The 14,403-nt window shown below is 35.2% G+C and overlaps 1 protein-coding gene across 4 annotated transcripts in view; it reads right to left on the bottom strand.

The window, feature by feature from the left end:
- Nucleotides 1–14,403, bottom strand: part of KCNJ3 (potassium inwardly rectifying channel subfamily J member 3) — a 621,683-nt gene that overhangs the window by 54,012 nt on the left and 553,268 nt on the right. The window lies entirely within an intron of this gene.

The following is a 14,403-nucleotide window of genomic DNA, read 5'->3' as shown; positions in this document are numbered from 1 at the left end:
TGCTTTTCTGCCATGTGCTGTGGTATTTGCTGTTTGCTCAAAAAGTACGTGTCCCTGGGTTCCTCAGCTGTGAAACAAACCCACTGCATGTACAGCATCTCTCTGGGCCCATTGCATGGCCCTAGTGGGACATGGGAGGCATGGGGGGCAGACAAATATGCTGGTGCTCATGCTGCTTTCTGTGCCGTGTGTCATAAGGTTCACTGTCTGCAATTGAGGAGTCTTGTGCCTTCTGCCAGCATGCATGTAATGGTGGTCAGCTGACTTGTTAGCTTGCAAATAGGGTAAAATCAAGTTTCAGAACCTTCACAGTTCTTGAGAGAAACAACCTTATTTTGAATGGGATATAACTGTATTCTATTTAAACATCTCTTCATCGTCTTCCAAAAAAATAACCTGAATATGTCCTTATAATTCATAAAAGGCACACTAGCTATAAAGTGGCTGGACTAGAATTTGACCCACAAATATGGACACAGAACATATTTTTAACTACTTTCCTGTATTTCCTTGTATGTTAATGTAGTTTAAAAACATTGGAACATTTTGCATTTTATTTAGTAAATTTCCCATGTCTGTATTATGTAATCCTGTTTATAACTCATTAAACATCAACTTTTTCAAAGTCCTATTTTCTAAACTGGTAATCACTTTATTTAAAGTTGACAAATATTATCATCATTCTCTTTAATTTGTATATGATATATAAACTTTTTTAAAACAAACTATGTAACTGCAACATGCCCATGTTTCATATCACATTCTGTCACTTGAATAAAGCAAATAGTTAAAAGGAGTTTGATTCACTATTAAAAATAATTTAAATCGAGTTATATTACAGTCCTTTCATTGCAAAGCTCCAGAAAACTAGATACCAAGAGTTTACAAAGTAAAAATACATTATTTTAGTTACTTTGTTACAATTTGTAATTCATAGGATGCGGCCACTTTGAAATTATCCCTGTACTACCATTGACTAATTAATCAAGAAGAGAAAAAGGCAAATTTAAAATCATTTCAAAGTGTTATTGATATGTTTTCTGAAGCAGAGAAAGAAAAAAATACAGATACTTTCAGATACCCTATTTTGAGTACAAAATGAGTCATCTTCACAAGACTTCTACTTCATCTTAGCCCAAGGTTCTTCTAATCCTTCCAGGTTTTTGCACCTATCCAGCCACTTATACCATTTCAACAACAGAGCCACCACAGACTGATGGCACCACCTCATGAACACAAGAGGAAATTATTTTGCCCCAAATATCCATCACTTCCTTTCAGTCCTCTCTTTAGTATGTTATGTCAGGGTTTGTACAAAATACTGCACATTCAACCCTATTTTTAAAAGTCTTTTCCCAGTTATTAAATCCACCTCTTTTGTACACATACCTATAGATTATGACTTTTCACATGCATGCATATTCCAATTGCTGAAGGGACTTCCTAGGAAAATTGTTCGTTCTTCTCAGGATTCCTTTCATTAGTATTTCAAAAAAGGGTCCCTCTTTGGAGTTTTATAGAGCTCCATCTACCTCTTTATTTCCTCTGTTGATAGTTGCTGTTTGTCAAATTTAAATAAAAGTTATTTCTTATCCTCATGTTTTGAAATCTGATTTGGAAATGAACTTTTGGAAGAGAATCCATTTGCAACTTGGGAACTGCCTAAAATTTTATATTAAAATATAGAAAAACTCAAATGATGTAATAATGGAAAACTGATAATGTGTGATTATTTTTTATTATAGCCTATTTATGTTTAATGTTAAAACAGGTTAGGCCAGGACCAGATGGCTTCACAGGCAAATTCGATCAAACATTTAAAGAAGAGCTAACACCTATCCTTCTCAAACTCTTCCAAAAAATTGTAGGGGAAGGAACACTCCCAATTTCATTCTACAAGGCCACCATCACCCTGAAATCAAAACCAGACAAAGATATCACAAAAAATTACAGGCCAATATCACTGATGAACATAGATGCAAAAATCCTAAACAAAATACTAGCAAATAGGATCCAACAACACATTAAAAGGATCATACACCATGATCAAGTGGGGTTTATCCCAGGAATGCAAGGATTCTTCAATATATGCAAATCAATCAATGTGATACACCATATTAACAAATTGAAGAATAAAAATCATATGACCATCTCAATAGATGCAAAAAAAGCTTTTGACGAAATTCAACACCCACTTATGATAAAAAACTCTCCAGAAAGTGGGCATAGAGGGAACCTACCTCAACATGATAAAGACCATATATGACAAACCCACAGCAAACATCATTCTCAATGGTGAAAAACTGAAAGCATTTCCTCTAAGATCAGGAATAAGACAAGGATGTCCCCTCTTGCCACTATTATTCAACATACTTTTGGAAGTCCTAGCCAAGGCAATTGGAGAAGAAAAAGAAATAAAAGGAATCCAAATTGGAAAAGAAGTAAAATGTCACTGTTTGCAGATGACATGATACTATACATAGAAAATCCTAAAGATGTTACCAGAAAACTCTAGAGCTCATCAAAGAATTTGGTAAAGTTGCAGGATACAAAATTAATGCACAGAAATCTCTTGCATTCTTATACACTAGCAATGAAAGATCCATAAGAGAAATTAAGGAAAGAATCCCATTTACCATTGCAACAAAAAGAATAAAATACCTAGGAATAAACCTACCTAAGGAGGCAAAAGACCTGTACTCAGAAAACTATGATACTGATGAAAGAACTCAAAGATGACACAAACATGGAGAGATATATCATGTTCTTGGATTGGAAGAATCAATATTGTGAAAATGACTATACTACCCAGAGCAATCTACAGATTCAATGCAATCCCTATCAAATTACCAATGACATTTTTCACAGAACTAGAACAAAAAATTTTACAATTTGTACGGAAACACAAAAGACTGAATAGCCAAAGCAATCTTGAGAAAGAAAAAAAGAGCTGGAGGAGTCAGGCTCCCTGACTTCAGACTATACTACAAAGCTACAGTCATCAAAACACTATGGGGGCTTCCCTGGTGGCGCCCTGGTCTGGGAAGATCCCACATGCCGCAGAGCAACTAGGCCCATGAGCCACAATTACTGAGCCTGCGTGTCTGGAGCCTGTGCTCCACAACAAGAGAGGACGCAATAGTGAGAGGCCTGTGCACCGCGATGAAGAGTGGCCCCCACTTGCCACAACTAGAGAAAGCCCTCACACAGAAACGAAGACCCAACACAGCCATAAATAAATAAATAAATAAATCAAATTTTAAAAAAACAGTATGGTACTGGCACAAAAACAGAAATATAGATCAATGGAACAGGATAGAAAGTACAGAGATAAACCCATGCACCTATGGTCACCTAATCTATGACAAAGGAGGCAAGACTATACAATGGAGAAAAGATAGTCTCTTCAAAATGTGGTGCTAGGGAAACTGGACAGCTACATGTAAAAGAATGAAATTAGAACACTCTCTAACACCATACACAAAAACAAACTCAAAATGGATTAAAGACCTAAATATAAGGCTGGAAACTATAAAACTGTTAGAGAAAAACATAGGCAGAACACTCTATAACATAAATCACAGCAGGATCTTTTTTGATCCACCTCCTAGAGTAATGAAAATAAAAACAAAAATAAACAAATGGGATTAATTAAACTTAAAAGCTTTTGCATGGCAAAGGAAACCATAAACAAAACAAAAAGACAACCCTCAGAATGGGAGAAAATATTTGCAATTGAAGCAACTGACAAGGGATTAATCTCCAAAATATACAAGCAGCTCACGCAGCTCAATATCAAAAAAACAAACAACCCAATCAAAAAATGGGCAGAAGACCTAAATAGACATTTCTCCAAAGAAGACATACAGATGGCCAACAAACACATGAAAAGATGCTCAACATCACTAATTATTAGAGAAATGCAAATCAAAACTACAATAAGGTATCACCTCACACCGGTCAAAATGGCCATCATCAAAAAATCTAGAAACAATAAATGCTGGAGACGGAGTCGAGAAAAGGGAACCTCAAACATGTAAATTGGTACCGCCACTATGGAGAACAGTATGGAGCATTCTTTAAAAAGTTAAAAATAGAGTTACCATATGACCTAGCAATCCCACTCCTAGGTATATACCTGGAGAAAACCAAAATTTGAAAAGATACATGCACCCCAATAATCATTTCAGCACTATTTAACATACCCAGGACACAGAAGCAACCTAAATATCCATCAACAGAGGAATGGATAAAGAAGATGTGGTACATATATACAATGGAATATTATTCAGCCATAAAAAAGAACAAAATAATGCCATTTATAGCAACATGGATGGACCTAGAGATTGTCATACTGAGTGAAGTAAGTCAGACACAGAAAGGCAAATATCATGATATCGCTTATATGTGGAATCTACAAAAAGGATACAAATGAACTTGTTTACAAAACAGAAATAGAGTCACAGATGTAGAAAACAAACTTATGGTTACCAGGGAATAAGGGGGGGGGAGGGATAAATTGGGAGATTGGGATTGACATATATACACTACTATATATAAAGTATATAACTAATAAGAACCTACTGTATAGCACAGTGAACTCTACTCAATACTCTGTAATGGCCTATACGGGAAAATAATCTACAAAAAGAGTGGATATATGTATATGTATAACTGATTCACCTTGCTGTACACCTGAAACTAACACACCATTATAAATCAACTATACTCCAATAAAAATTTAAAAAAAAACACGTTAAGAACATGTCAAATGTTGGCAAGCATTCCTCCAATTGGGAACATGGTTTTGAGTGTAACTAATCCAGATTTCAACCTCAACACCATTGTTGTTTAATATGTGCACATGGATAAACTCTTCCATTCCTTCCCTCTGGAATTATTCATCAGTAAAATGTGGATAACATCTACTTTACAGGGTTGGATGCTACATAAATAGCACCTTGCATGGTACCTGGCACTTACTCGTCACAGCGGAGTATATATTTTTTTTAATTTTATTTATTTATTTTTGGCTGTGTTGGGTTTTTTTCGTTTCTGTGAGAGGGCTTTCTCCAGTTGTGGCGAGCGGGGGCCTCTCTTCATCGCGGTGAGCGGGCCTCTCATTGTCGCGGCCTCTCCCATTGCGGAGCACGGCCTCCAGACGCACAGGCTCAGTAGTTGTGGCGCACGGGCTTAGTTGCTCCGCGGCATGTGGGATCCTCCCAGACCAGGGCTCGAACCCATGTCCCTTGCATTGACAGGCAGACTCTCAACCACTGCGCCACCAGGGAAGCCCAGCGGAGTATATTTGAGCTATTATTATCTCATGAGAAATTCAGCAGAAAATTTATCATGAGAATATGGTGGGATATGATTTCTCCTTCATCCTCAGTTACTTGACTACTTCTCTATGTTACAATAATGTGAAATATCTGCTAGACAATCTGGAAATACAGAATTTTTGCAAATAAGGGCAATGGAGGAAATAAAGAAAAGTGTGTGACTGACGAGCAAAGAACTTGACATCGTATCATAAATAGCTCTGCAGTTAATTTACTGATTAGATTTTTAGCTAAAACTTGCACTTGTCTGTTAAGTTGCAACCCTTATAACTATTTTCTTAAAGGTATCCCACAAGCCTGTACCCCTAAATTTAATGTTCACTAACTATCTTTAGTGCCACATTATGTGTTGTGCTATTTTTCATGTATCATCGTTCACTGCATCTGAAAAACTACTCTTTGGAGTAGGTATTCTTTTCATTATTTTATAAATAAAACCAATGCTCAAAAAGTAAAATGTTTTGAGAAAAATCCTAGCTAATAAAATTCTAGCCCTCTAAATTTTTAAATAGCCCTAATAACCCTAAAATAAATCTTTCTTAGAAATATAAAAGCTTTAAAAATTACTTTAATATAGAATGCATTGAAATACTAAGATACTATCACAACTCTTAGATTTTGTAATCTTTCTTGTGTTCTTTTTAATTTTTCCTGCAATTCAAAAATAATATTTAAAATAGAACAATTTTCATAGTAAGAACAGCATTATTATTCATCTACAAGGTAATCAGCATTATTTACTCATTTTGTATTATACTTCAGCTCAAATGTCACTATTAATTTGACTACATTTCCTTTTCATGCCACAATACATCAATTTCTATAGGCATCTTGTTAACGAGATGCTCTAATTAACTATTTTCACTCTGATTTCAAATACATGACAGAGGATAAAAAAAGTCAGCACACCCCCATGTGAAAGTACACATTTTAGTAGCCAGAATTTAAATCCTAGGTTTTTGAAGTTATGATTAAGGAGATACAATAATTTAGTTCCAGAATGAAGGATAAAATCATGATTAAGAACCTGTGATCCAGATTTTCTAAGTTTTTCTCTGAAGCTCTCTGCTCAAAAACACTTTGGAGATACACAGCTGCAAAACTGGCAATAGTAACTGAAAGTATGGATGAGGTAACAGAACCAAGTCACAGCAGGAACCAGAACACCAGGCAGCACAACTCTGCTCCCTCCCCCCAGCCATACTGAATCATGCCTCCCCACATGGCCACTCTTCTTCTGTCCCCACCAGCACTTTCTATAGACAAAAAGACTACAGGCACAGTACAGCTGAAGAGTTGTTGTCAAAAACAAAAAACAAAACCCCTTTTAAAACCCTGATAACATCACATAATGGGTAGCAGGTTCTTTCATCAAAGACACATATAGGGGCTTCCCTGGTGGCGCAGTGGTTAAGAATCTGCCTGCCAATGCAGGGGACACGGGTTCGAGCCCTGGTCTGGGAAGATCCCACATGCCGCGGAGCAACTTAGGCCCGTGAGCCACAACTACTGAGCCTGCGCGTCTGGAGCCTGTGCTCCGCAACAAGAGAGGCCGCGATGATAGTGAGAGGCCCGCGCATCGCGATGAAGAGTGGCCCCCGCTTGCCGCAACTAGAGAAAGCCCTCGCACAGAAACGAAGACCCAACACAGCCATAAATAAATAAATAAATAAAATTAAAAAAAAAAAAAAAAGACACATATAAACAGTTATACATTGGCCCTGACTGAACTACAGTCAGAATCAAATAGCCAGAGCAGGATAAAATTCCAAAGCAGCAGCATACAGGTCCAAAGTACATTCATACATACTAAGAAGATGGGGCTAAGTTTAATTTTCGAGGTTCTGCTTTGTTTTAATTCTAGGTATAATACGAAAGGGGGAATATTGCAGGAGCCTGGGAAAACTGAGATAGGTAAACACAAAAGCTAACAACTGATATATGTGTTGTTCTCTTAAAGTTGAGTAAACAGAAACAAATAAATAAAAACTCTGTTATCTATATATAATCGTTAAAATTAAATTTGCTAACACAGAGTTAGTGTTCTTCTTACTAAATTCTCACTATTTGCTAATTATTCTTTAAAATATTTAACATATATCCACTCATTTAATCCTGACGACAACCCTCTATAGTCAGTGGCATTTTATTTCTATCTTATAGATCAGGATAATGAAGCCAGGTAAGTTACCAAGTTAAGGTAAGTGACTTGTCCTTGGTCATTCAGTGAACACAAGTGGACAAAAGTGGGATTTAAACTCAGGCATGTGGCTCCAGAGTACACAGGCTTAACATTCACTTTCTCTTCTACATCTGAGGCTTTAAAGAAAGTGAGAATGTCTACAACAGATTCTAAAAACACTACTGGCTGCCTCCTCCAAGTCATGTGGGATACAGATAGGCAGGAGGCTCTTGGGGACAGGAAGGTCATGGGAGCTTGCTCCTCTGACGGGGTTGATACCAAGTGCCCTGCTTTGCACAGCCATCTTTCAATTAGGCTTTTATTTTTTTTTTAACTTAAAACATAATCTATACAACAAGCCAAAACTTCCTCTAAAGGCACTATGGAAAAGCACTACAGTAAAAAAAAAAAAAAATAGTTTTTAAATAGGATTCAAATATACTTTTGAAAATAATTGTTTGGTATTATCAAAGAGCATCAAGCTCTATGAAACAAGAAAATAGGCCACAAGGAGAAGACAGGCTAAGTTGAGCAAGATATTATAAAAGAAGTTGGCAGAAATAAGGGGAAAATGCAAAATATCCTAAATACTAAAGCTCAATTAAAATCCATATCGAAGGCAACAAAAAGCAGAATTAGGAGAACCTACTGTATAGCACAGGGAACTCTACTCGATGCTCTGCGGTGACCTAAATGGGAAGGAAATCCAAAAAAGAGGGGATATATGTATACGTATAGCTGAGTCACTTTGATATACAGCAGAAACTAACACAACATTATAAAGCAATTATACTCCAATAAAGATGTTAAAAAAATTAATTTAAAAAATAAAAACAAATTTAAAAAATAAAACTAAATTTTAAAAACGAGCAGAATTAAAAACTGAAAATTAGTGATGTAGAGGAAAAACATAAGTATGCTGAACATAAAGAAAAAAGTCACTGAAAGAAAAGCTACAGTAAATATAATAGATATGAGGGAAATAGAATGGTGGGGGGAGGGATGGGCAAACCTATACATCCATTCCCATTCCTTCATTCAACAAACATTTATTCTTTTTCCTAGGACTGCACAAAACCTAAAACCTCTTGCCTCTAAAATTGTGTCCATATTTTTGTAGAATTCATAAGTTGAAAGAAGTTGACCTCTTACCCTCATTTTGTTTGAATTTTAGTGGAATTCCAAGGATTCTTGTAGAAAAAGCTAGAACAAACTAAGATGTATTCAAAGTTATGGACAATAACATTTCCAGAGCTGGGGATGGGAAGCACCTGAACCTATAGATCAAAATAAGTCACTGAAGACTAGACAAACATAACACAAATGAAGGAATATGTACATATTTTCTTGACCTGTTTTTGAGTTTCAAGGGCAATGAAAGCAAGCTTTTTACTGTAGAGCCCAGATATTTGCACTGCTAATCCCCCTGCCACTTTCAAGACTTGGTACAAATGTCACCTTTTTGTTGACTCTGTCTTGACTATCCTATTGAAAATTACAACCTACTTCCTACATGATCCCACTCTGCTCTGTTTTTATTTATGCTTAGTGCTTAGCACATACTAATGTACAATATAATTTCCTATATATTATGACTAGAATATAGGCTTCATGAGGGATTGCAAATTTTTGTGCTATTCAGCGATAAGTCCCAAGAACAGAGAACAGTGCCTGACACATATTATGTACCAATTAAGTGTTAGCTTTATTAAGGAGTAAAATGCCCAGGAAGGGGACAGAGGGCAGGATACATACACAGAAATATCAGGTCCCAAGAACCTACACTTGGAGAAGAACCAGAAAAGTGGCTGGCATGGTAGATGGGAGTGAAATAATGAGGAAGAGGATTCTATTCTAAGAATTCTGGAGACAGCTCTAGAGACATTAGGATTTACATGTTGAGTTGTCCAAGGTAAAAGAAGAGTGGGTGTTTGAATCCAACAAGTAGAGCCTGGGAAATATCTAGGACCTGACTACATTATTGGCTTCTCTATCCATCCCCTTCTTCTATGCCACCCTCCCACAAATTTGTAAAATCATACATAGAATCCTCAAAGACGCCAATCTTACGTATTCAGCCCTCTTTTTTTCCCAGCCCAGCGTACACTTACACATGCACACACGCATCCAACACACACACAGTCTGCTTCTCAGCCACAGCAATCCTGCTCACCACACACCAAATGTAAGACACATGGTTAAACTTTGAAGGTTCCTAGACAAAAGTTCCAACACTTTAATTATGTGAACTCTTCCCAAATACCTCTAAAATTCAGGGCAATCTCAATCAAAATCTCAACAAGGTTTTTTTTTTTGTTTTTGTGGGTTTTTTTTTTTTTTTGTAGAACTTTTCAAGTTGATTCTAAAGTCCATCTGGAAGAAAAAACTGTGTAAGAACAGCCAAGATATTTCTGGAAAAAGTAGAGTAATAAGGAAGGCTAGCCTTTCTTGATATCAAAACATACAAAAGGTTGCAGTGACTAATATAGGGTGGTTTCAGTGCAGAAATAAGTCAATGAAAAAGAATAAAGCCCATGAATACTGGAAGCTGAGCATTAAGATAAATGAACTATGACATTTGTTGCAACTTCATTTAATGTTAAAAAAAAGTAGAGACAACTTAAATGTTCAGCCTAAGGGAGATGGTTAAATAAATCATCATACATACCATAAAATATGGTATATAGGGAAGAATGCCCACAATATATCTTTCAGAAAAAAAGCAAGTTATAGTATGATATTAATGGACATGTATATATGTATGCATATGCATGTATATATACATAGATACATACATATAAAATATGCTCCCATTTTTATAAAATAGTAATACTAAAACAGGAACAATAACAAAAATAAATGTATTTGCATTGTATGCATGGACATGGCTAAAAACATCAGAGAACACACCAAACTGTGAACAGTGAGGTTTGGGAAAGAGGGACTTCACTTTTTATTTTACAGAGTTCTGTGTTATTGGAAATTTTAAACAAAGGACATATTTCATGTTTTACTTTTGTAATTAAATGTATACCTTTACATGTATCATGGTATCAAATTTCAGGCTTTTTGAAGAATATCCATTATCTAATTTAAGTCTCACATCAACTTTGTGAAACACAATCACACATGTTAATATTCAATTTTACAAAATGAGCGAAGAAGTCAAAAGATGCTCCATAGAATGTAATGGGAATGCTTAGGCACCGGAAAGGTGACAGCTGCCTTTATATGCCAAGCAGCTAGAACACTAGGTGATGCATAGTATGTCTCAGTAGGTGCTCAGTGACACAAATATGAGACAGATTATATCTATAGGCCAGTAGTCTAAACATCTAGTTTGAGGCTTTTCCTTCTCCTACACCCTGAGCAGGTGAGCCCTTTCTAGACACTCCAGAACAGGCTATGTGCCTTTTGGTCATCAGTGTAAATCAGGTTCGAAAATGGGTCTAGAATAGAATAGACTCAGCCAGCTATAGCCACAGATCCTGAAGCAAGTATTCTGGAAAGACTTTTCTACCTTTAAAGGAATAGTTTACACAATTGAATTTATTGCTCCTCCTAATAAATATATTTGATGACTCTTAAGTACCCTTCCAAATTTTAAGTAGTAACAGCAAAAAAACTAACAAAGTATTCAGTTGATAACCCAGGTAACCTACTTTAAGTGGTGTCTGCATAGAGCCATTCAACTCTGCTATATAGTATCTTTTTTCATAATTACTATCACAAATTATTATTTCATAATTATTATTATAATCTTTTAAGACATGATTTGAATTCAGTGACTCAAAAATGAGTGAGCAACACAGACTTCCATATTAGCTTTTCAAATATTAAATACTTTGCCTGCATTTGATGGAAAAACACGACCCAGGAACAGCAACTGAGTAAGGACAAAAAGGTGTCACCTCATTGAACAAGGTGGCTACTGTTTAAAAGACACAAAACAAATAATTATGTCAACGTATCCGTGAATCACTGGGAGAAAATAATAAAGACAGCTAACTGGGATACTTAAACATTGCCTAGACAACATAATTGGAAAAAATGCATTTTTTCCCTTTTGCATGAAGATACTCTGCAGGATATTTTATATCCACAGAAATCCACAGAAGTTCTATTGAGTATCTACCTGGTTTGGCATCTTTTCTTTTCTTACTGTATATCCTGAGTGCCATTCCTAAAATGAGTCTCTTTTTTGTAAATCTTCTACCTTGAAGATAGACTTCAATTACTTCAGACAACCTCACACGATTATGTAATTCAGCACTATGTCACAGTCTGTGTTCAGACACTCAGCATAGTTTGCTGTTTAATCCATAACCCATGTTATGCAAGTGATAGTAGGAGAAATGCCAATGAAAAATTCTGCAGTTTAGTAGAAAATAACAATGGTCCAGGGTTTTGTGAATTAGTCTGCAAGGATATTCCAAAGGATGCCCTTCCCCTAGAATTTGAGTAACTGACATTCACACTCCAATGGGGAAATTCAATTCCTCAAAATCCAATTTCCCAGGTAGAAATCCAATTATTTAAGTCTTTCCTTACTCTGTAATGATGCTTTGGGCTCCACACTGATTTAACAAGAAGGATAAAAAGAAAATCACCTCACAAAGAAATGCAAAAATAAAACACCAGGGTTTCTTCTATTACTCCAAAAAAGGTCTGCTTTTCAAGAGTCTAAAGAACAAAAATATCAATCATAATCTATTTCATCTAGACAGGTAGCAAATCAATATTATAAAGCACTTAAAAGAAAGACTTTTAGCCTACTAGATTGGCTCTGGAATACTAAATAAAAATGCCCTTAAGAAGCTAAAAGACTTGAAAATTTTTAAATAGGAAAAAAGTTATACACGAAGTTAATAAAAAAAAGAAACAAATTGAGTTTTGGCATTTAAAGTTTCTGAAACATTTATAAAATGAAGTATAATAAAGAATATTATTATATTAGAATAGTGAAATAGCCATAGGGAATTAATTTTAAGGGTTGATTGCCCACTAAATGAGAAGCAATACATATATATATATATATATATATATATATATATATATATATATATATATATATATATACACACACACACACACACACATACACACTCACTATACACACACTCACTATACACATACATGTATATATGAACACATAGTATATAATATTCATACATACAATAGGCAGTAAAATATAATTTCAGCTTCAAAGAGACAGTTTGACTTGATTTTTATTTTCCTAGTTTGAGATTATAGATTTATGATCTCCAATTTTATAAAACACTCATTTTCCTCTAAAACTGTAGAAAATATATAATTGCACACCAAGCCAATTAAAGGAGGAACGAGAAAGTCAACATAATAGGCTTCCTTAGGCATAGAATATATGAAGAAAAAAATTAACAAAATTGAAACAGGTTCTGCATAGATGAAATCAGCATATATTTTTCAATATTATAAATCTGAATATAATCTAGTAAAGTTACACGATGTCAACCAATGTTACTTACTGTAGAGCATTGATTTGTGACAAGGGACATGCATGTTTCTGTTCAACAATGCATACTCATTTGCTAAAGTTAAAATATAGGCTTCATAGAGAAAAGAAAATTATGGTTGTTCGAAAAGTAGATTCTTCAAAGTGGTAGTTTCAATCAGATTATTCCCAAATACTTGTAAATGTTACTAAAATGATAGCCTTCCTTGATGAAGTGTCCTGTGTAACATTTCTCCCTTAGTACTACAGACCTGTATCCCTGGCTTACTGTGAGTTTCCTGATGGCTGCAACATTGTTTTACACTCATTTTTATATCCCATTACACAGTGGCTGGCATACAGTTTGGGAATTAGGAAAGAAAAAAATACATTGCAATCATTCTTTGATAGGGAAAGTACTAGGCTTTTTTTAATGGATATCAACACTTCATCATTTATATTTACTGAACACCTACTACATGCTGAGTATTGTGTACATATTTATGTCAATAGAACTAGGCACAAAATTACCTTTGATTGAAAAGAATGAGAATTCAGAAGATTTATTTGTTATTCAACAATATTTAGTGCTTCACATAAGTGGAAATGTTCATCAAAAGTAATGATTACACTTGTTCATAAATGAGATCCAGTATGACTTTGAGGGCAAGATGCCACTTGGCAGGTTAATCCCCTTTGCTGGGGAAACGAAAAAAGAGAATGTAGCTGTGAGTGCTCTTCTAGATATATTTATTCCTGGATCACTTTTTCTCCTCCACTCAGTCCTACTGCAACATATTGCACACTGCTTTAACTTGGAACAAGCACCAACTTCAAAATTCAATTTGGAGAACCTTAAAAATAGACTGAACATATCATGACAAATCAAACGTTTTGAAATAACACTGTTGGCAAGGTGGCTCTTACTTAAAATTGAAAATGTTAACATTTTGCAAGAAGGTGAATTATTTTTCTTGGCAGATATGTTTTAAAGAACATTGAAAGGAAATACTGAATAAGAACAAAAGTTTCTAAAGTAAAATCAGTTATCTTAAAGGAAATAAAAACATCAAAGAGAAATGACAACAAAATATATATTCTCTCCTACCTGACAAAAACAACTCAATCTGAACAATAGCTTCCTATCAATAAAGCAACAGTTCTTACTTAGTGGCCCAAGATATAAATTTATATATTAATCTGATTCTCCCAGTTAGATTTGAACTGTCAGCTCCCAGTTCAGCAAAACCAAACTTTCTTCATAGATAAGCTTGTAGGCATTTCCAGACACCTCCACCTTACACTGCTGGAAGAGAACACACAACAGTCCCTGAAAATACCAAGGCATTTGCTTCATGAAAAGAAAAAAAAAAAAAAAAGAATTACCATAATGTCTAGGCTCAGAA

Source organism: Balaenoptera physalus (assembly GCF_965194825.1).
Source record: "Balaenoptera physalus genome assembly, chromosome: 6".
Taxonomy (NCBI): domain Eukaryota; kingdom Metazoa; phylum Chordata; class Mammalia; order Artiodactyla; family Balaenopteridae; genus Balaenoptera; species Balaenoptera physalus.
Note: the sequence above shows the minus strand (reverse complement) of the source record. Positions and strands in the feature narration are given on the sequence as shown.